The 21,787-nt window shown below is 46.5% G+C and overlaps 1 protein-coding gene and 1 long non-coding RNA gene across 7 annotated transcripts in view; one reads left to right on the top strand and one right to left on the bottom strand.

The window, feature by feature from the left end:
• The window catches only part of LOC135918035 (solute carrier family 41 member 1-like), a 640,016-nt gene that overhangs the window by 249,926 nt on the left and 368,303 nt on the right, over nt 1-21,787 (bottom strand). The gene's annotated exons all lie outside the window — the stretch shown is intronic.
• Nucleotides 9,712-21,787, top strand: part of LOC135918029 (uncharacterized) — a 52,598-nt gene continuing 40,522 nt past the window's right edge. The window contains exon 1 of one of the 2 annotated variants that reach the window (XR_010569513.2): nt 9,712-10,059. This is a non-coding gene — a long non-coding RNA (uncharacterized lncRNA). The remainder of the gene's footprint in view (nt 10,060-21,787) is intronic. The other variant, XR_010569514.2, reaches the window with a different exon arrangement.

Raw genomic sequence — 21,787 nt, forward strand, 5'->3', positions numbered from 1 at the left:
CTTTTGTGAGGGCTTATTCCTCGACTTCGCATGAGGGTTGAGGTGATACATCATAAGTGAAGGGTAAAGGGTGCTTTTTTAGTTATTCACGTGAATTGAATTCTGAGGTTTTACTTGGAAAAAAAAACGAAGATTTGATTACGAGGCACGCTGTAGTTGGGGATGGCGGATTAATTTTGGCCATCAGGGGTTCTTCAACCTGCCCCAGTGCCCGGGACACGGGAGTTTTTGCATTTCGCCCCCATCCACGTCCAGGAATTTCGGACATTCAACAAGGTCGATCCAGATGGGTCGCGAAACTTCGTGCGAAAAGCGGTTCAGTACAAATTATCACTTAAATCAGCAAGGGGGGTTATGGGAGCAGCGATTGAAGCGCGGCTATTTTTGAGGGAGCAAACATTGGGAAAGAAAAAGCCATCCTTGAATGGCTTTTCCCTTCGCCTCCCATCACATGTATATGTGATAAACCAATAAAGAATCAATCAATCAATCAATCAAAATAAAATTCCTGGGAAATTTTCTATATTGCTGACGAGTTAAGAAAATAGAAGTTCATTTAATTTTATTATTATTATTAAATACATTTCTTTTCAGAGCCCATCGTTACAGGGGGTGTTGACGCCGCTATCACTCGCAATGCAATGCACCTCTTGAAGTGTGCAGAAAGGGGGTTCGTAAAGTTCACCTGTTGAAATACGCCCCTCTCACACGTTGTGCTTTTTTGCTTGTTGAATTTTGTCTGAATTTGGTGACGTGGGTAGCTTCATCGCTTCTTAATCTCTTCAGTCGAAAGTAGTGAGTTATGACCGCCAGATAATTGTGTAGTTGTTTTCATACGACTGCGCTGGATGACGGGCTTGGCATCCGACGATAGGACCAGCACTCTACCCCCAAAGCTTTCGTCAGCCTCCAAAGAAAGTATATTCTGTGCAGGGGTGCGATTTCGACAACCATACGGATAGCCTTTTTTCTGCATCGCTTTCCACGCCGAAAGCTCGAAACGCCCATCAAGTCGAATGTTTGGACATTTGAATATATAGCTCTACAGGCAGGCCAACAAAATAAATTTCGCGCCTTCGGAAACAAAATGACGACACTTCTGTTTTTAACGGATGTGGCGTCACATTATTTTTTCTTTCGCCGGAAGTCTTCCCTCCACATACAGATGGCGCTAAGCCCCATGAAATATTGTGCCGAATGGACGTGTTTTTCGAGGCTCTGTGGCGGTGACAAAATCATAATTTTTGCGCATGCTTTGGGCTTGCTTCTGTTTTTGATTTGCTGATTTTTTCCCTCTAAATAGTAATTGGGTGGTTTTCTTTATTCCTCTATCGTATTTCGTGTGCGCGGGTGTGTTTCGTGCACATTTGCTTTTGCAGAATGGTTAGAGCGTCCTTTCGCGCCACGTGCTTCCACATGTGCAGCCGAGTGGGACGTTGAGTGTTTGTAGCCTTTAAATGGTAGCTTGGAGGTGGCACGATAATAGCTATTAGTGGTTTTACTGTGCGTGTTTTGGTAGGAAAGTGAGGGCACGGCCGCGTGGTTAAGCGCGTGCGAAAGTGGGTCATACCTTAGGTTTCCGCGGCATTGATTGCTTTTGAAATAGTGGTGAAAGTTGCTTTGCCACATTTTTAGGATTTGGATCCTCTGTGTATCGGTTTTTGCTAAAAGGTACGTGGTCTGCATTATTATAGTATTATAATTTTATAGTATTTGCATCACAAAAAGCCACAAAATACATGGCAAGAAAGCCGGAAAAGTGTGCAGTGGGCGGGGGTCCTTCAAGGCTGACAAGGGGGCAGATGAGAATGGAGAAGGAATGGAATCAATTGACCGACGCTGTGATGTCGATGGTAGGCTGAAGAAAATGAAGGATCTCGAGGATGATTTTTTCACAGTCCAAAAAGCTAAAAAATGAGCTAAATATGGAGCGTGCTGCACGGAAGTTAGGGGAAGAAGGACTTCAAGCAGCCGAGGAAAAGCTAATCAGGGCCGTTATTGTGAACGAGAATGGTTGTGACAATGGAAAGTAGTCCCGCGACGTGACAGGACAGGGAGTGCTAGCAAAGTACGTGGAATGCGTGCAACGTAGTGAAGCGTTAGCTGGAATGAGGGGCACCAATCTTGAGGCCGCCACGCAGAAAATGCAGGAGCACAGGGCACAGTGCCACTAGTCCAGTCCTAATCACACGGAAAAGGACAAAGGGAAGCAGGGAGAGGTAGGAGAGACTGAAAGGGGGATTATCGCTGGTGACTCAAACCTGGCTAGGTGCTCAGAAGCAATTGTGGAGAGGGTGAAAAGCGATAAAAGAGTGGTGGTAGGGGCATTTCCAGAGCGGATACTGGGTTCTGTCATGGAGTGAGCAAAAGAAAAGCTTGCGGAAAATGCCCACGTGCGCAAACTTGTCGTGGTAGACGGTGGGCTAAATGACGTCTTAAACAGGAAAGGGACAGGACTAGCGCAGCGCATGGCAAAGGGGGTGGACGACTTGCATGAGCTATCCCCTCAGGTGCAGATCGTGGTGCGCACGGTACCGCAGGTGGCTGTACGTGACAGTCACGTTCAAAGAGCCGTATTGGCTGCTAATTAGGCGAGATGCAAAATGAGTCGAGAGAAAGGTTTCAGGTTTGTCGAAGTAAACAGGGAGGTGAGAAGGTGTGGTGGTTTTAAATGAGACGGGATCCACTTCAATTACAGACTGACACGAGAAGTGGGCGGGCGACTTGGTCGTCACGCTGATGCTTTTTCAGGTGGCCCACGGGTGCTCAGGAGGACAGAGTAGGTAGTAATGAAGAAGGTCCCCTAGGGAAACCTCCGAAGAGCATCGCCGTCGATAACAGGAAAAGGATGGAAGCAAGAAAGAGAGCTCTCCATGCAAGAGGCTACATAAACATGTAGGGCGGCAGAAGAAAGAAAAGGTGGGCCGAGATTCAGGAGCAGTTAAATAGAGAACAAATAGGGGTGTATGCGGTTACAGAAACGCACCTTAGAGCCTCGGAAGAGCCACCAGTGATTGAGAATTATGCTTGGGAAGGGTGCGACAGAACTATAAGTCATAAAGAAAGGGAGGGGGAGTCGCAATGCTCATCCATCAGGGAGCCAAATGGAAAACAGTAAATTCAAAATGTCAAGAGCATCTTTGGTCATCAGGTACAATGAGTGGGAAAAGCACTTGGCTGGGCGTTACGTATTTGGGGACCGGAAATAATTGCACAGAGAAGAATAAAGAGGCAGTGGAATGCATAAGCGCTGATATTAAGGGTTTCGGGAATGGTGCTGAAATTATCCTATTAGGCGGCATGAATGCACACATACAGGATTTAGATGGCTATACCGAAAACAACGGGAAGCCAATGCTAGACCTTTGTGAGCAACATACACTCGTTATCGTGAATACAGGGCCCAAGTGTGAAGGGCTGATCTCGTGGGAAGTGGGAAACCGGCAATCGACCAATGATTACTGTCTGATGTCAGAAGGAATTCATGATAAGTTGAGAGAAATGGTCATTCATGAGGAAGGGTATAGCAGCATAGAGAGTGACCATAAACGCATCATTTTGAAAATGAGATATGTAGTTGGGAAAGAGAACAAGAAGTGCAAAATGGCCAGTTCGAATTTGAACGGCGAACAAATAACAAATATAGCCACTAGAGTCGAGGAAGGACTTGGGAAACGGCCTACTAAGGAGTGGGATATAGTGAGCTTCTAAGTGTAATAACGACAAAAACATGGAAAGAGAAACAACACGTTCATTGAAGAGGAACAAAGAAACGGAAAAGCTGGTGGAAGACGGAGGTACGAGAAGCGATCGCCAAACAACAGAAAGCATCAGGAGAGCACAGGCCGGCAAAGAAGACGCAGTTCCCGCCGGATGAAGCAACTAGTACATGAGAAATATACCGGGAGAAAAAGTATATGGTTCAATTACTGGTGCAAGCAAAATTAAAAGGTGGAAGTGAACGTTGGTCGTCATAAATACGTGAGAAAAAGAAGGCCGCACCTAGAATATTTTGGAACCACATAAAATTACTAAGCAGGAAGTAAACAACAATACAACGACATATACTGGACGAAGATGAAAACAGACGGGAAGGAGAAGCGGCAATAAATTACATCCGAAAAATAACAGCCGAATCTTTCCAAGGCAATGACGAGGTTGTACTAGAAGAAAAAAAGAGCATGAAAGAGACCCAGGTGGAAAAGGAGCTGGTGCTGACAAATTTCAACTTGAAGAAAACAGAAGAGAAAATTCCAAAGCGCACAGCCACAGGGCTGAACAAGGGCTTCGTCGGGCTCATTAATGAACTAGGACTAAAAAGAAAGTAAGCTCTGGTGAAAGCAGTGGAAAAAACTTTAAAAGATAGACGAATACCAGATAGTTGTGGCAAAGTAGAATGAATTTAACTTATAAAGGTAAGGGGGAGAAAGATAGAATTCCCTCGTATTGACCGTTGACCATTACATTGGTAACATACAAGCTAGCAATGCAGGCCAACAAATTAAAGCTTCAAGCATGGGCAGAGAATAATGACATTTTGGGAGAAGTTCAGAATGACTTCAGAATATGTAGGCGTTTACATGGTAACTTCTTTGTTCTCACTCAGAGTATTCAAATATCAAAAGTAGAAAGCAGACTGTTATATGTGACCTTTTTAGACATTACATGAGCCTATGACAACGTAGACCGCAACATATTGTGGGATATTCTGAAAGGGGAAGGCTTAGGTGACGATTTTCTACAGCTTTTGAGAGAAATTTACCTAGAAAATATTGCTTGCGTTGAATGGGAAGGGATGAGGAGCAAGGAGAAAGTTGATATCAACAAGGGGCTGAGGCAGGGGAGCCCTTTTTCCCCACTGCTGTTTATGATGTACATGGTGAAGATGGAGAGGGCGCTAGAGGGAAGTAATATCGGGTTTAATCTATCATACAAACAGGCAGGTACAGTAGTAGAGCAGCAGCTTCCAGGTTTATTTTATGCGGACGATATAATGTTGCTAGCTAATGAGCAAAGTGATTTGCAACGTCTGGCTAATATCTGTGGACAGGAAGGCAACAATTTAGGTTTGAAATACAGTGTTAGAAAATCAGGTATTATGGTATTCAATGAAAACAGTGAACGGACAGGGGCGATACAAGGCCAGGAAATATCTCGGGTAACAGAACTTAAATACCTTGGTATGTGGATAAACGAAGGCAATGTATTCAATTTAATTCAATTCAATTTATTTGCAGAATTACAAGTGTTCTGGTGGATACCAAAGGCTAAAAGCTGTTGGAAAACAGCTTGACTAGGCCGATGGTCCATTACAAGGCATACGTGGTGGTTGCATCAAAATTGTAACATTGTTAGACACTCAGAATCAATTAATTACATAAATGCACAATAACAAGACCGAAGATAATATAAAGACTAAGAGAAATAACGTAATTGATACATCAGAAAAATGGAGGTATGTGTGTAAGGGTTACTAACAAAACTAATACAAGTCGCTCTGATATAGAGAGTAGATAATACAGACTAAAAAATGAAAAATACATTCGATACACCAGAAGATAGAAATACATGTGTATAGCTTACAAAATCAGTAACACGTACAGTTGTCTCTGAAAGAACGATAAACAATGACTGATCACATGTTTACAAAATGTATTCGCAGTTCAATCGATGAAGAGGTATATGTGCCTTTGTATTTATTTAAAATATGTGGTAGGTTATGTTTTAATGACTGTACGCTATATTTATTACGAAAGCACGGGTCATACCATGTATCACTATTTCTTGTATTGGAAGAATTGAATTTTGGTGCCAAAGATTCAGTAGACACTAAAAAATTTTGAAGGCAGTATTTGTGAAATAAAATGAATTTAGAATGCGACACGTGTAGAAATATTCTATTTTTATAATTTTATGCTTTAAGAACGCTGGCCGCGTTGTCTCCAGATAACCCATGTTGTCAATCAGGTACAATGAACACAGCACAGGAAAAACAATAACAGTGAAGGGGAATAGAAATGCTGCCATAATGAAGCACGGAGCGCTATGGGGATACAATAGGTGCAAGGTGCTCCGAGGCATGTGGAAAGGTGTAATGGTTCCAGGACTTACTTTTGGAAATGCGGTTGTTTACTTTCAATCAGGGGTACAATCAGGACTCGATGGGAACCAAAGGTCAGTGGGTCGCCTCGCATTGGGCGCTCACGGCAAGACTACAAATGAAGCTGTGCAGGGTGATGTGGGCTGGACTGGTTTCGAAGTAAGGGAAGGTCGCAGTAAAATTGAGTATGATGAACGACTGAGGAATATGGAAGAAAGTAAATGGGCTGGGAGAGTGTTGAAGTATCTGTACAGGAAAAATATTGATTGATAGTGGAGGAAAAGGACTAGGAAGCTTACCAGCCCGTATGCGGCCTGTTGGGTGAGCAACCCAGGAAGAAAAAAATGACAAGCAGAAAGTCAGAGAGGCTGAAATAAACTCATGGGTGGTGGCCACGGAAAAAAAAAAACATGCCATGAGTAACTACTGAGGAGGGAAAAACGAAATCAGGAAAGAAACAATTTATGATAACTCAAAGGGGAGCTCATTACTTTTCGATGCGAGATCAGGATGCCTTAGAACACGCACCTATAAAGCAAGATTTAAGAATTGAAGAAGAAGCATGTGCTTGCTGCGGTAGAGCTAGGGAAACTATGGAGCATGTTTTATTAGAATGTGAAGGCGTCTGCCCAGCGGTCGATTTAGGTACCACTGGCCTCCTTGAAGCCCTTGGGTTCAGCGAGAGCAGTGGAAAAGTAAACATGGCAATAGACATTAGTAACGAGCGATTGGAAGATTGGTGGAAGTAAAGTAGGCAAACGACAAAAAACGGAGACGTACAAAGCAAAGTTCGCAATAGAGGATCAGAAAATGTGGTTGGGCGAGTTCATAGGTTTTTTTTTTTCATTTTCGCTTTTATAGCCTAGGTAGGACACAAAGCAGTATAATTGCAAGAGCTTGGTGGCGCAAACCACTGCCCCGTTCCAAAGGGGATGCTCATAACATCCATCCATCCATGTTATCCATCCATCCAGCGCCATGTTATGAACGTATGGGCTCCTATGGAAGCTTCACTACCAGGTATATTTACCTTCCATTCTACTTCGGAACTTCACCGTAATGCACGACTGTAATTCAAGGGGAAAAATAAATATATTTCAGTATATCGGTCGAAGATCTAAAGTTTCAAATGACTAGAACGAGATGGTCGTCCCTTCTAACAACATATGCATTTACGGCACTTGTAATCGCAACAATGGTGGCGCGTTGAAGGAGTTTTTGTCAGGAATTTGCGGTGAAATCGCACGACAAGAGCAAATCATTTCTCACCCTCCCCGCAGAGGGCGCAGTCATTTCAATAATCGCCATATTTAAACCGTAGAGCGAGCTATTACAGCTGGTGTTCGAACGATAACGATAGAGCGAGTGTATGCCGTCTGGTTGCACGCACAGGTTTTTGAGAGGCAGCCGAGATAGTGATTGTGCGTGTACACGTCTTGAGCGTGGCTGCGTATCGTTGTGCGCATGTATCGGTATTTGCGTTTGCATGTGTGCGAGTGAGTGTATGCGTGTGTGAGCGTTCGTGGCGTGTATGCGTTTGGGCGTGCGCGTGTTAATGCACATCTGCGTGCACTTGCAGTGCATGCGTGGGGGCGTGTGAATGTGTACTATCATGAGCAATATGAGAGGGAGCACGCGAAGGTGTGGCAAATAGCTTCGAACCCGACGTAGGGCGATTCGCCGCTGCCGGAAACGCAGTGGAAAGGGCGCCGCGGTTCCGCTGTTAGCACTGCCGCCTCGCTAGCGTTGCTACGAAACAGCAGCGGATTGCGTGTCACCAGGCGCTAGCGATGATATGAGTTCAGATCAGCGCGCGCAGCCACATCGAATGACCTATCAGACTACTACGTAACTACTGAGGGATCGGCTGCGATATAGCGTGCCGGGATACACGCGATTTCCTTATACCTAGGAGATATTGGCTGAGCACTGATACGCGTGTTTTTTTTTTTGGAATATGCTTATAAGGTAGACCACGGTTGTCCGTGCCTAGCAGACATCTGTGTTCCAGCGCCTAACGATGTTGCGAGTGCCTTTGCATAAGCGCCAAGAAGTCGTGGAATTCTGAAAGAAAGGTTACCCGGAGCGCAATATTGCTTGCTTGACAGGCTGCCAGGTGAAGACCGTCCACAGGATAGTTGGAACATACCGAGATGAAGGACGCATTAAGGATGCACCACGCAAGAGGTGACCCGGCACCCCGTGGATGGAGCAAGACCTACGAATTGTCGCTGCAGTCTCTCTGCAGAGAGTACTGCATATATCTGCAGTACTCTCGACTTGGCAAATGTAATGACCGCTCGGTACGGTGAAGGTTAAGGGAAGCTGTACTCCGAAGTGACATCGGCGCTCAGAGGCTCCTTCTCGCAGCTGCCAACAAAGCTGCTCGCCTGAAGTTCGCTGTCGATCACTGCAGCTGGAGGGTGCGCATCATCTTCTCTTACGAATGTACTTTCTCGTTGGGACCAACAGAAGAGAGTGTGGCGCTTGGAGAACACAACACCAAGGAGGTGGCGGCAAGCGGACGCACGCCACTAAACGTGCGGGCGGCTATTTCGCATGGCGGCTCCCTTGTAAGCATCTATGGGAGGTTTGCGAGTGCTGCGTACTGCACATTGCTGGGGCACGATATGGTCGCATATGCATTTAATGGTCCACACCTGGATGAGTGAGTGAATACACTTTTACTTGGCCCAGCAAGACGCGATAAAACGCGCACCCAGCTAATCCCACGACGGTACTGACAGATCTAGTCTGCCAGTCCGATCGCGGGCGCCCTGGACGGCCAGGATTTGGTCCTCAAATACGGGACTTCGCAGGAGCGCGTCCCACTCTTCCTTGGTGAACTTCGGGCCCAGACACCCGGATGGGTATTATCTATTCCAACATGTCTCCTGCGCATGCAGCAAAGGTCGTGGCACATCTTTTAGATGAACGATGGGTAATGTACCTTGAGTTGTTCGCGAATGGTGCTGACATGAGCACGTTTCGGCGCGTATGAAAGCTAACCTTTCCACGCTCTCCTTGGACTTGGCGACCGCTGATGAACTGTAGGGAACTGTACAAGAACTGTAAAAACGTCTTCGAACTGGCGCAGTCTTCGTCGCGGCTCTCTACGGTCTATGCCAGAAAGAATGGAGGCCGTTATTCAAACCGGCGTAGCATCACCCGTTATTAGCCCACCAAACGCGCAACGGTATGCTAATGCTGATATAATGGGGTGCATCTTTTTTGTGCATTCAAAATTTGTTACCATGTCGCAAGCGCCCAATAAAAGCTTTTCAACTGACTGCTGCGTGAAACTTCTCTCCGTTCGCATGAACCAGGATGCAGCAAAGCAGGCATAAAAAACAATACTGCTTTTCCCTTCGCGTGAAGGCTATTACACGCGCTATAGTATCACGCCGGTATCACTGCCAGACGCTCCGCGTGTGTCATAGAGAGAGAGAGAGGGGGGGGGGGTATTTTGCGCAGAACTGCAAGCAGCACATTGCCACCCTCTGCGTGCCATAGCCACCTTATCATCGCCGAAGCGCAATCAGCTTCGTGGCAACGCTACCGAGGCGGGAGTGCAAAAAAGAGCGCCACTTTTCCTCTCTGTTTTCGACAGCGCCACCCGCGTAACGCGCTAACTCGGTTTCGAGGCTATTAGCCTCGCGGTCGCGTGTTGCCGCTCATATTGCTCACGACAATAAGTGCATAGAGTTACATAGTAAAGGACACGAGTGGACACTCGAGCCGTTTCGCGGGCGAGCTATGGAGCTTCGCCGATTCCGCTACGTGGCAGAGCACATCAAGAAAAATGTGGCTGCGGCTAGCAGCTTGCCAGATGGCACGACCCAACACATGCGAAGACTAGTCAGGCCCCGTTGCTGGACTCTTTCTGCAAAATACGCCGGAGGATCGTTATTCGTTTCTTCTGCCAGCGTCTGGCATTACTGCTTTATCGCCGTTTCATGGTAAGGCCACATGATGTTCTTTGGGCACGTTGTTAAAGTCTTATTTTTTTCGTATTTCGTTATGTCACTGTTAGCCGCATTAACGAGTGACGGCGGCTTTGAAGCCATAAACAGCTGCTGCCCATATGCTACGCTGAAATCGATTTCGCATTCTTCTTTTTTTTATGTGCAGCAATGAGCGGTGATGCTAGCGATAACAGCGACGCGGCAGCGTCCGGCCTGCGAGGCATGTTCGATACAATGACGAAGTTAGAAAAGAAAATGTATTTGTTACGAAATGCGGCCTCTGAAAACATGCCGTTTGGTGCAGAGATCTTTGTGTTACACTGAGCGACGGCTGAAAAAGTATGGTGCTATACTTTTGCAAAAGAAATGTAGCTATGTCTAAAGCGGTAAACGTGCAATATTTGCAGTATAGCAATAATGCGCGCGCTCTCTCTCAACTTCTGTAGCAGGCTATGTGCGCTGGGGCGTTGTTGACCGTTTTGCATTGGACTGAAGATACGTATTTTCATGTTTTACTTCTGTATTGAGTCCTTACCGTAGAAAGTTCCTTGTTTCTTAGCATTTATAACAGTACTTCATTGACCTTAGATCAGAAAAATATGCATCACACGAAGGAACGCAGCATCTCCATTCTAAAGCTTTGAAGGCTCCAGTGTTGCTTACACGAAGGGACGTAGCGTCTACATTCAATAGTTTTGAAGCTTCCAGTATTGCTTACCTTCTGCTTGTCATTCTACGTACTGCAGGAATCTCCACTATTTCCTCAAAATACGTTCCGCAGCCAAAGGACATCATACATGCTCAACGGCAAATTTCCAAGTATCAGACGACGATTGCAAGGCTTCCAAGATCGCAGGTGACAACCACCACCACAAAGTGGTTATTGTAGCTGTTTAATGACGGACGCACTGGCTCACACAATCCAGATGAGGATGTTGGTGCGTGCCGAAATATTTTTGTAGCAATTTTACTCTGACAGGCAACCATTCACATAATTTTGCTACCTTAATTCACCCTCCTTTTTGGAAGTACAAGAAAAAGCGTCACATTTTTTCCTTCTAGAACAATGCCATTTTGAGCAAATTAATTGCTGGTGGGTCTGTGCAGTTTTTTATTATCTGGGCAGTTGGCAACACGTCTTGTATGTGTTTTTCTTGTGTAAAGTTATTGCCACCAGGCCATTAATTTCCGAGTATTGTCGATTATGCCGGTGTTACACGAGCATTTTCGATCGCGATCAAGCCCTTTCCGGTTCTAAATTCTCAACTGCGATTAGCTCCATCGCGCAGCTTGCGCAAAAGAACCAATCGCGACCGATAAATTCAAATCGCATCAGGCTTGATTGCGATTTCAAGTGGGCCGTGTGACACCCGTATTACTTGCATTCCGCAGTCTCTTCCCGTTTTCGTATCTGCCCCTTGCAATCTTGCTGCAATAAATTGTTGTCCGCTATTTTCGTGTTCTTACCTGTGCAGCACGTGAATTTACATTTAAGGAACATGGCACATTTATTCACGATACCCCTTTCACGGCCACTGGATAAAAAAAAATAAACATGAGATGCGAGTTTTCCGGGACGGGACGCGTCGGTTTCCACGGGCGACGGCGTTCCGCAAGCACTTTCTGTGCCGAGACAACAGTCCCCGACTGGCAGTGCCGCCGCGGATGACAGCGTTTTCAATGCACGCGGCAGGCCGCAACTGTTCTTTTTTTTTTTAACCAGCGGCCGTGCTCCTTTTGGCGTGAGTTACTAGACGTGCAATATCACAAGTGAAAAAGTCCCACTTCCTAAAAAGAAAATTACGTTATGGGGTTTTACGTGCCAAAACCACTTTCTTATTATGAGGCACGCCGTAGTGGAGGATTTCGGAAATTTCCATCAGCTGCGGTCTGTAACGTGCACCTACATCTAAGTACACGGATGTTTTCGCCCCCATAGTAATGGGGCCGCCGTCGGGGGGGGGGGGGGAGGACACTCCCCGGTTCCCGTGGCACAGGAAATTGGCGCCATCTCTGTAATGGGCGACGCGAAAATCCGTTTCCCTTGCATGGCCTCGTTGATCGTCGCACGCACGCGCGCCGATCCAGGTGGCCAAGCCCTTCCCCCCGCTCAACTCCTCTCCCTACTCCCTCTCTCGTAATACCCTCTCAACTCCCTCACCTTCGACTGTCTACGCGCCCGCGCCGCCGTGCCATCCCCGCCAGCCCGGCTGCTGCTTAGTCGGCTACGTAACGCTTTATTTTTGTTATCTACTGTCATCGAGATGCGTGCGCTGCTGTGCGTTGACCGACGTGGCTAGTTTCGTCAGTTCTGTGGTCCTCGGTAGCTGTGTGCTTGTGCTCCGCGATGTTTCACCCATTTCACGACTCGTACCGCTCGTGCATCGTGCAGTGGTGCACAAATACCTCAAAAACAAGTCCTGCAAGGTTGTTCCGAGTGCCTAAAGACAACAGGTGAGCGCTCAGACCCAAGGACATCAGAAGGCGCATGTACACGAACAGAGCCCTGTCCATTTGTGTACTCCGTGAGGCTCCGGACGTCGTTGCGCCTTGATTGTGCTACACTTGCCTCTTCCCGGTAGAGAAAGCTGACAAATAGATGTTCCTCCTCATTGTCACCTGGTCTGTGACTTGTGTTTTTCTGTGCCAAGTCTCATTCTGCAACTTCAGTAACTTGCCCAGCTTTCCATACCGCCCTCAGTGCTTTTTCTGTGTATCACGTTCGACAAACCAACTAACAGCTGAAAAATTACTGTTAGTGTTTGCGTACTATCTCAGTAACCCCCAATGGGAAAACCGCGCGAACAACCTTCATGTGTAGGCATGATACGCTTTTTTTCCCTCTGAAAAGCATGAGCATTGCAAGTGTCCTACGTGCAGATTTTTGCAGTTCGTGTTTATTATACAAGGGAGAGCCCAGTAGGTACGACTTAGTGCCTTAAGTGACGTAATTTTATTGCTAAGCATTGCATTCGGGTAAAGAGAAAAGTCGTGTTGGCTTGTTTTACCTGGTCTTTGATTGAGGAATAAGCCTTTCTGCGAATCTTTTCTATGTGCTGCTGCAAAAGCCGACTACCATCTCTTCCCCTTGCCACCGTTACTCAAGTTGTGAAAAATAATGTGATGTGTGTTTCAGTTTTTAGTACAATGTTATTTTTTTCTGCCAGGTTTTTTTCAATTTGTTCAGCAGTAATGAACATGTCAAGCATTTCATATACTTTCGTGCAGATTTATAAGTAAGCTTTCTTTTGGTATGGTTCTTAATCAAACAATGTTAGCATTTTATTCTATCTTTCAGGTATTTTGCGTGTCATTGTTTTTGCCATTACCAGTGACTTTTCACTTTTTATAGTTGTCATGAGTATGTCATACAAGTCGTCCCATTTTGTGCAATATCTTAGTGCACATATCAGGAGCTCGTCTACATTTACGTCTTGAGGACGTTATATAAAAATCTTGTTTTTATATGTGTGTACATGAAATGGCCTTCGCGTTTTCTAGCACTTTCTTTTGTTATTTCACCATCTGTGAACTTTTGTCTTTAGTACTCTTGTATATGTCATGCACTTCTCACTTTTGCTCATTTTTTGAGCGTGTATCACACCACCTTGTAAGAAAAATCTCTTTTCGGAAACGAAGTCAATAAAGCGAGACTAAACATCTGTTGTGTTGGAAGTGGAATTTTTTTATGTCCCGGCACATGCTGGTATAATATAAGTATGGGCAAGACTCCGTGCGTGCGAACGCATAGCCCACGGCGCACCACGCGCCAGCTCGCAAGCAATGCCAATGCGCGGCGTAGCGCGCGCATTGCTTGCGAGCTGGCGCGTGGCGTGCGGTAACAAGCGCGCTATAAAAAAGAAAAAAACTCGGCGCTTACGGGTAAAAAAAAAAAAGTGAGCGGCGCGCGCTGCATGGGGAAAGGGAGTGGAGCAGGTCGGCATAATAAAAACAAAAAGGAAAGAAAAACGTTTGGGAGAGGAGGTGCCGCGCGGCTGCTGTTGCTGTTGCCATGACAACGTAAACAATCATGTGCGCCGCCATTTTGCTTAATGCGTCGCCCATTGGTTAGGGCCGTAACTGAAGGGGACCTTGGCGCTAGCGTCGAAAGAGCGTCTGCTCGAAAACGGCCAATGGGATCTATACGGAGTGTCCCCCCCCCCCCTGCCGCCGTGGCCGGGATTCGATCACGTGACCTCGTGCTCGGCAGCCGAACACCATAGCCACTGAGCAACCACGGCGGGTTACTTCCTAAGCAGTTGGCATGATTGCTACGCTAAGTTACAGCTTGAAACAGCAAATATAAATTTAAATAAAAGTAACGTAAACTGAAACACCTTTGCGCGCTCGTCGTCGCAGCATATAAACAGCGGCACAAGCTCCTGCATAAGGCCACTCGATTAAAGCAACTGTATGGGTCACAAAAGGAAAAAAAGAAACGAAACTGAAAATATGACCTCCGAGATTAGGCGGCGTGCGGCGACCATCTTGGAAGCTGATGGGTGTCTCCGATTCTGCTGCATGCGCTGAGAGCCAAAGTCGGCCCCAGGCGCCTACGGGAGTGTCCACTCTTTCCGTCTACTGTATTACTCTATGGTACGGATGTCAACGTCTGTGTTCGTGTTTCAGCATGCACGCGTGCGAACAAATGTTTACATGCTTGCTTGCACATAGGCAAGAACGGCACCGCTAGCGGCGCTACTGCGCCGGCGTTGAGAGCGCCGCATGCGGGGCAAAATTCAACTAGCGGGTGGTACGCCTCTCCCACCTTTCCTTCCCACCGCCTTGGTTGCCTCTTGCACTGCGCGTGTTTGGGCACGTTTCGTACCGCGCGTGGTGTGTGCCTACATGTGTGTGCCTACGTGTGTGTGCGTGGACGTTTTATTCGAAGGAAGATGTACAGTCTGTTTCACACCTAGGCGAAAACTTGGAGCGCATTGCATCTCGATGCGGCGAGCGCTTGAGTCAGGTGGCGGCAGCAGCTCGCGCAGGAGCGGGTGCTGGAGGGGCGGGGTCTTGAACGGCGTCGTCTCCTACGGCGGCGCACTCTGGCCGCATTGTCGGGAAGCGTTCTACTGTCAGTTGCAGTGCGCCGATCTCATCGTTACTGCGTGAAATGAGCCGATATTTTTTACTAAGCGTTGTGCGACACCCACTGATACGCCTCGAAGGTAAGTTCATCGCTGAAAGGTGCAGGGCAGTCATAGACGACGTACTGTTTTCCATAGATTCTTGACGGCCCGTTCCTGGAAGGTGACTATATATTCTAACACGATAGGCCGCCGATCCACACTGCTCGTGTTGTGCAATAACTGCTGGAAGAGCACGCTGTCACTCTCTTAAAGTGGCTGCCTCAATCCCCGGGGGCCAACATCATTTAAGATGTCTGGGGCTCGTTGAAAGTATCGCTGGCGCACCATCCCCTCTCTCAGTCGCCCGAGAATAGGCTTGGATCCAACATCGTCAGCGACTGAGACGTGCTGCGAATGAACACATCCCTGATCAAGTCACTCTACACTTCACAGCCTTCGAGGATGAGCGCTGTCATCGCTGCCACTGTGGGCATGACGAGATACTAACCGAAGTTCGGAGCGTGACGTGTCCATTTCCCCGCCGGCGGGCAGGGTCTGTCTGGTGTAGTGGAAGATTGCCGAGAAAAATCACTTCCAGCTCATTGTCTTAACCTAAAACGTTCCTTTAATCGTATCCGTTTGTTGTTTCATCGTGCTCGACCCCAATAATTACCATTGTTGAGTGTTTTGTTTTCCTATCGAGTCCAATAAAGACCGAGCACGTTGCGCGCACATCTTGGTGCGTCTTGTCGCTGCTTATTACGGTAGCACACACAGTGAAGAAATATACGTGCACGCGCTCAGTACCACGGCCTTTCGAGCAATGGCAGCAATGTAAATAGCTTGGCCATTTTTTAACAGTGCTCAAGAGGCGGAAGTTGAAAGTATTAGTAATCATTCCTGCTTCAGCAATGCCGGCGCAACCAAGACGCGGGCATGTATCGTCAGTAACTCGACCGATCGGTGCAGTGGTGATGCAGGAATAAACTCCGGCCATCAAAGGACACATGTGCCCTTTGATAAATAGGAGACTTGAACAGGACGGGAAAAAAAGAAAAGATGATTGCGGAGTTAAACATGTGTCGCCTTTAGTGCCTTGCAACACGGGTATAGCTTATCAGATTCCACTCGAGTGCGGGTAAGCTTACATTGGACAGAGCGGCAGGTGCACTAACATTAGACTAAAGGAACACAAACATTCACTAAACAACCCTAATGCATCACATTTAGTGGCACAATGTTTCGATTGTGGTTGCAAACCTTTCTTTGAATACACAAAAATTCTTTCTAGACACAGATGCCAAACCACGCGGGAAATTATCGAGGCATTCCACATAAAAAGATTAGGAGACACTTGCGTTAGTCATCCTTCGTTGTCTCTGTTAGATTGCGAATTTCAGTACCTTCGCAATACGTGTACTAATCTGAAGTAATTTTTTTGTTCTTTGACTTCCATGCCCCCTGATATGTTTAACTGATGCTTTTTACCTTGTCATGTTATTATGCTATGGTTGTTGCAATCACCTATATATATATGTTCTTCGTTTTAATTAAAATTTAGTTGAGAGTTAGCGCTCATCCTGTCTGCTGCTTTCTGTGTCCGTGTTTCACTTCGCGCTAGAAGCCAAAATCATGTTACCATACCAACTCGCCCAACTGTCTATCCTTCTGTATTAACGTACACATTCGTCGCTCGTCACACACGTGCCTCAACTGCCAACAGTCTAAAGTGCATCGCCACACTGCGAGTCCTCTTGGCATAATCGGTTCCCCGGACGCCAGCTTCAGTCATCTGCAGGTCTATATATTGGCCCGCTTCTCTCCCTGCGGAAATCCTAGGTACCTGTTTACCTGCATTGAGAGGTTCACAATGGATGGATGGATGGAAGCTAGGAGCGTCGCCTTTAAACGGGGTGATGGCAGTTGCCACCATGCTCAGCTTTTTATCTTTGTTTAACTGTGTTGTAAGTTATTAAAATTCGCCGTTTTCTTTAAATACGTCTCCCGAAACTTTTAACCTTCTGTCACCTTTCTGCTTTCGCCCGCATACATTAAACCCGGTAGTCGTTGTTCAACAACCTTTCCGCCTAATAAGTACGACGGATTATACCCTAGATTGATTCCTTGTAGCCTTCTTTCCATACTTATCACATAAAGCATTAACAGCAGCGGTGATAGAGGACAACCTTGCCTTAATGTTTTGTGTACCTCGACAATTGTCGTACTCCTAATTGCTTCCCATGTTATTTCAACATTATTTTCTCGATATATTTCCTGTAGGAAATCAATTGCCTCATGACCGATATCTTCATCCTTTAATATGTTCCTCACGAGTTCCCTGTTCCCGTTGTCGCATGCACCGCTTATGTCCCGGAAGGCTAAAAAGAGGTCTATTTTCCGCCTTACCTATTTCTATGCACTGGCTAAGCACGAACAGGCTATCATCTGAGGGCCTACCACTTCTGAACCAGTTCTGAAGTTCTCCGAGTATTCTATTACTTTCTACCCATGACTGCATTTTTAATTTCAGGCTTGCGTCGCCAGCCTATATATAACTGATGTTATCGTAATTGGTCGGAAGGACATTATGTTCGTCTTATCGCATTTTCCTTTATAAATCAAATTCATTTTACTCTGTTTCCAGCTGTGCGGAATTTGCTTATTTGTTATGAGTGCCTCCAATGCTTTTATCACTATTTCCTTGCTTCTTGGGCCAAGTTGATTAATTAACTTGATTTGAATTTCGTCTATCCCTGCGGACGTGCATTTTGGAACGTTTGCTCCCGCCTTTTTCCAGTTAAGATTGGCCAGTTCTAAGCTGTTTACTATTGTGCTATCCTGTGTTGCTCCCACATTTGGGGCGATTACCCTATCGTCTTTCCTAAATGACTCAGCTATAACTGAACCAATGTAGTTCTCAGCGTCATCTCCCAATAAACATTTTCACTCGGCATCGTGAATCTGTTCCTCCTTTCTGTGATTCGCTTTACCCAGCCAGATTATATGGTTCCAGAATTTTCTTGACCCCCCTTTAGTTGCATCGTGAACTTCAGCCAGCCAGCGATCAGAGGGCTGCTTTATTTTAGCCTGGACGAGGACCTGAACTTATTTCTTTTGTCAATAAGATTCCCATTTTTGGCCTATTTCTTCTTCGGATAACTGCGCCCTCTTTGCCTCTCTGTGTACCTGTGATGCCAATCGTTGTTGTTCGATGGCCTCCCTAATTTCCTTATTCCTGCAACTTCGTGGCTTCCTCTTTCCTCTCCAGCGGTTTACTCCAGTTACTTTTTATTTTTGTAGTAATGTGTAGTTCTAACTGATTATAATCCCTCTTTTCCATGTGATGTTTTTCTATTGCTTCCTCTATGGCAGCCGCTATTTGCGCTATTTGTTCGTCATTTATTTTGCGTATTCTTTTCGATTTCCCTGCATTTCTTTGTTGAGCCGTGCTCCCAGCTGTAGACTAATACGCTTGTGATGACTTCCGAGGCTATACTTCCCCTCTTCGTCTATTCACATTATTGCGAGTTGCTGTACATCCCCCGCGACATTAAGCAATGGTCGTTTGCCTGTCAAGGGATTTCCACGTGATTTGTTCCTCACACTTATTTTCTATATTTACTATAACTAGGTTCTGTCGCTCACAGAAGTCTAGTATCAACTTCCCGATACGATCGGTGTATCCATCCAGATCCTCGATGTGGCCATTCATGTCACCCAGCAGAACAATATCGGCACCTTCTCCGAACTGCTTTACATCGTCATTGAGACACTTCACTAGATCCTTGTTCTCTTGCCTGCATTTGTCCCCTGTCCCTAAATAAACTACTCCTGGCCATGTGTTTTTACCGGCAATTGTACCTGATACCCACACATTTTCACTAGGGTTGAGGATTGGGCGAGTTGTTATTGGATTCTAAAACTGGTACAGCGCAACATACAAAGGACTGGCCGGCTCGGCTTGTTTCTTCCTTTGTATGCTGCGCTGTACGAGTTCTACAGTTACAGACATGTTCGTTGCAAGTTTACTTTATTCTTTGCCACTTTGTTCCTTGATGTATCCATTGTTGTTCTGTTGCTCCTTTCCCAGACGTAGCCCTCAATAAACGGTGGGTCTCCTAGATCCCCGAGATGTGTTTCGCGTAGCCCGTATACAGCTACTTCTTCGTCCTTTAACTGCTGTTCTATTTCAAACCACTTCGCTCTCTTTCTACGGCCTTGCATGTACCTGATCCTGGTGTTAAATTTCTTTTGTGTAGTTTTTTTTCCTGGACCTTCTAATGGTCATTTTATTGGCGTCAGCCTCTATTGTTGCATTTCTACATTGTTTCTACCTACCCCTACGCCGTGAGCCGCAGTGGACCCCCTAAAAAAGCTATTGACCGGCCTGCCAGGCGCCAGCCGGTCTCGGCTACTAGCCTTCCATTAAAGTGGATGCCATCTCGTATAAAGCCTCCGCTAAATCCTGCTCTATGCACTTCTCTGTTTAATCCACTTCAAATCGTTTCTACTGGCTTAGCTTTCTTATCTCCCGCTTAACAGCCGCAACATCCTTGGTAATTTCTCCGTTCCGTCCTTTCACCTCCGGCACTGCACACCACGATCTGGACTTGCAGAGCTATCACCCTTAAATCAACTCCCTCCGCTAATCTTTGCGCACTTTTGCAGCTTCATTATTCAGTACATCATTTAGGCCCGCCCCTACCACTACCAAATTGCGCTCTGCAACAGTAGAAAGTTCGCTTTTTGTCTCTCTCAGTACTGCGTCCATTGTCCTGCCTGGGAATGCCCCGACTGCTACCCGCTTATCACCCTTTACACGCTCCATTGTAGTTATCTTGCACCTACCCATATTTGACTCACCACCGATAAGCACTAGGGTATTCCCTTCGTCCCTCCTAACTTCCAGATTATGCTGCCTCTTATCATTGATGGCAACCTCATTCCTTGGGGTTAGCTTGTTACCCTCCTCTCCATCGCCTCCTGACTTCCTAGTTGCCGCCTGTGCATAGCTATTCCTGTCTGTACCTGCCTGAGCATCTTTCCTATCGCTGTCCATGCCAGTGCATGCCCCATCTACGTGGCTGGCGCTGGAAAGCCCGCCAATGTGACTTCGCATGGTGGTGTCAGCCATTTCTTCGTCGAATGATTCGCTAAGCTGCTTTTGGAATTTGCGCTCCTCTGCCCTCTCTACATGTCGCTCCTTTTCTAGAGCATCCATACCTAACGCTAGGCTGGTGTTTGCTTCGTCAGCCCTGTCCAGGCGTGCATTTAATGCGTAGCATTTGCACATAAAATCCGTGCCTTCGCCCTGCTCTACACATTCGAACCATGTTTCCTCCAATTCACCTACACCTCACTCTCCTTACATTTACCATTCAGTTGCTTGAACATCTTAGCAGCGCTCTGTCATCACTACCACAAAAATCTAGAAAAAAACCGCTTGGAATCACATGCTCGAATAAAATTTTGCCTACCGCAAAAAGCCGATCACCTAGAAAAGAAATACTAACTGCCTTTCTAAAGTAGTTGACTCGCTAATGAGCCCTGCAAATCTATAGCTCCCGGCCGGAGAAGACCCAGCCGTTAGGTCACTGACCTGCTCTTTCTCGAGCACTTCACCTGACTAGCCTAGATCTAAAAACTAGCCTAAATCTAAATTCTCAAAATATTGTTACGTAGGAAGACACCGACGAAAAGCTATTTACAAGTATAATTACAAGGCAATACGGCGCAGTTGGCCAAGAGGCAACAGCCCGCGCTAGCTTCCAATCATCGTCTTCTTACTGCTTGGCTCTTCGTCATTGGAAATACTATCCCGTAGCAATATTGAAGGAAAGAACTCATCTATTTGTCGTAGTCACGGCGCTCTTGCAGTCGTCCGCCCGTCCGGTCCCGGTCACCACGCGTAATCCGAAGAGCACAGAAACAAGCGTCCCCACTGCACAACCGCATACTCCAGATGGCCTGATGATGGCCTGAAGCGGTGCCCCTTCTGGACATAACCGTGGAGTCGATAGCTCGAGCACTCGTCACACTCTCGATTAGCCGCTACGGTGTCCCATCCATCATTACGACTGACCGTGGTCGTCAATTCGACTCAACATTGTTAACCAAGCAAATCTGCTCCTCGGCAACAATCACATCAAGACTACCTTTTACAACCCGATACCCCAATAGGATCCTCAAAATGTTTTACCACGAAATGAAGGCTTCACTCATGGCTTCAACTTGTCTTTCATCATGGATCGAGCGCCTTCCTTTCGTTATGCTTGGCATCAGCACCGCTCTTCGTAGTGACTCTTCCTCCAGCGCTGCCTAGCATGTGTTCGGTACCACTCTTCGAGTTCCTGGTGGATTCTGTGACGACTCGCCAACCTTACCGGCTGACGTTTCCAACTACACCTACAATCTACGTATACCCCTATGTGCACTGTCGTTTCCCCTGACAACTACGTTCTTCGTGCAGTGTATACGTCAATGCTGGCCTTTGTGCGCGTCTTTGTGCGCCCCGACGCTGTGCGTCCTTTATTACGGGCTCCGTATGATGGTCCATTCAAGGTACTCAAGCGTGCACCTGGAAACTTTCTATTGCTCATCGACGGCCTGGAAGATACGCTATCCGTCTACCGTCTGAAGCCTTTCTACTT

The sequence above is a fragment of the Dermacentor albipictus genome, chromosome 5 (genome assembly GCF_038994185.2).
Source record: "Dermacentor albipictus isolate Rhodes 1998 colony chromosome 5, USDA_Dalb.pri_finalv2, whole genome shotgun sequence".
NCBI classification, from domain to species: Eukaryota; Metazoa; Arthropoda; class Arachnida; order Ixodida; family Ixodidae; genus Dermacentor; species Dermacentor albipictus.